A 2322-nucleotide genomic window follows, 5' to 3' on the forward strand; every position below is an offset into this window, starting at 1 on the left:
AAACAAAAGTTGTGCGAAATTACGGCTATAGTCCGCTCTTTTTTTGTTTCTCGCTTTACATTCGTCGTGTGCTCCGCCGTAACAATTGTTAAACATTCGTTGTTTTAGATTGCGAGGGAAGAGGAGAAAAAAAAGAATCGCGTAACGGCGAGGAGCGGAGGTAACGTTCAACAGACAGACACGGCTTAATGAGCACGGATCTCCCCGACAGTTCCGCAAACTTGGAGCGCGCAATCGAATTTATTAACCCATTTATTAATTCGTTGCCGGGCGTTTGTTTATCGAACATTCGTCTACCGGAGCTTTTGGTCCGAACTGATAAAGTTTCGCCGCGATGTTTCGCGCGCTGTGAAAACGGCACGGGGGAAAATCGCAACGCTAAAGTTAGCAGCGAACGGGGCGAAAAAAAAGATCGAGTTAATAAGCCGATTAGCGATCAAAGGACCCGGGATATTCCGACGCGGCGCGAGCAAAGGGAGAGGGATTTTTGCTGGCAAACAACGCTGCAAAATTTATCGCCTATATTGTCGGCTAAACATGGGGCGTTCGGAAAAAAAGTGAAAGCAAAACGGGCAGGCGCGATACACGGCCAAGTGGTGCATCGGTCGCGAAATGCGGAGTTCGTTGTCGCGAGAGCTTTCCGAGAGCCTTCGATTCTTCGTCTTTAACGGTGCGCGCGGTTGAAGAAATTTGCGAGAAAAGGCTGAAGTGACATCAAATATTCCGTTTCCGTTCACGCCGCGACCGAGGAATTGTTGGTGTATTTTATTCTATAAAAGAACCGAGAGAGAGAGATACAATATTGATGTAACGGTTGCAAATGTAAGGGAACTTAAGCGGTACTTAACGTTTGAACACAAATATTTCATAACAAATTTATAACAAATATTGTCATAACAATTTTTTGGTTTTGCGATATAAATGCTTTTATTATTATATGTATAAAGAACGAAAAACAATTACTGAATTACAATTTTGTAATAAACCTGTTTAAATACATATAACTGGTTTAAATAAATAAATGTCATTTAGGGTGTCTTCCTTTTTAATAATTTTATCACAAATTTTGATGAATTTGGCATGAAACTTAAAGAAAAAAAAAACAGGGTTAGAAATATATAATATGCATTGTAGCATAGAATACACGGAAAGTATTTACAAGTAACTCTCCTTCACTAATATGAGACGGAAGAAGTATCTAGTACTGTAAAAACACAACAGAATATAACGTTACACTCAAATAACACATAAAGACTTGAGAATGGCTGCTGTCTGGTTGTAGACGATGCTATACTGACATAGTTTCGAGAAATCCCCGCAGATTACATCATTTGATGGCAGAAATAAAGATTTTACTCCGTTCTACACCCCACGTTCCTCTACAATATATATTAACTTTTGTGTAACTGATACTTCTTTATATATAATTCTCTGCTGTTCAACATAAACTTGACAGGGTAATTAGTGGAATTCTTGTGAATCCATTTACCCAAAACATTAAAAACAATAATGATAACAATATATATTGTTATTTTGGTTAATTATTTCTTTATAATCCTCTACTGTTGACCATAAACTTGACACGGTAATTATATGGAACTTTTATGAATAAATAAAAAGTAGAAAATTATAAGGCAGCAGTTACATGAAATGACAATATATAGTTATTATTATTATTTTTAATGTTTTAGGTAAATGGATTCACAAGAGTTACATTACCATGACCGTGTCAAATTTATGTTAAACAACGGAGAATTATAAGAAAGTAGTTACACGAAAGTTAATTAACAGGTAATAAGATAGACTTGAGATTAATTATTCGCAATGAGAAAAATATATAAGAAGCTTGCTAGAACTCGGAAATATGATAAAAATGAAAAAGAGACAGAATTTCTTTCCGTACAACATGACGTTTTGACAGAGAAGATTTTCCAACGCTTTCCGTGATTTTTAAAAACTTCCGCGCAGTCTTTCAATATTTTTAATTCTTTAGAACATTTTGGATTACATCTCTCGGAGGTACGAAATTCCCGATAGAAATAATAAAAGCAAAAAAGGGGACACGCGGAAGAGAATCGCGCAGCGCACGTTATTTAAATTGTTAAATTCTATACGCCGGCGTCCTACTATTTATAAAACGGAGTGCGCGATACCGAGAACAACAGCGATATGTATACACACGCGTACAATTTCCATATACGTTTTACGATACTCCAACCGACTGGACCAACAATCCTAAACTCGACAAGAAGTGGCAGTGGCGGGGGTACGTACGGTGGAGGTACGTAAGGTAAAAAAAAAAACAGGGATGAATCTTATAGG

Source organism: Temnothorax curvispinosus, unplaced genomic scaffold, assembly GCF_003070985.1.
Source record: "Temnothorax curvispinosus isolate PA1 unplaced genomic scaffold, ASM307098v1 QBEX01006657.1, whole genome shotgun sequence".
NCBI lineage: Eukaryota > Metazoa > Arthropoda > Insecta > Hymenoptera > Formicidae > Temnothorax > Temnothorax curvispinosus.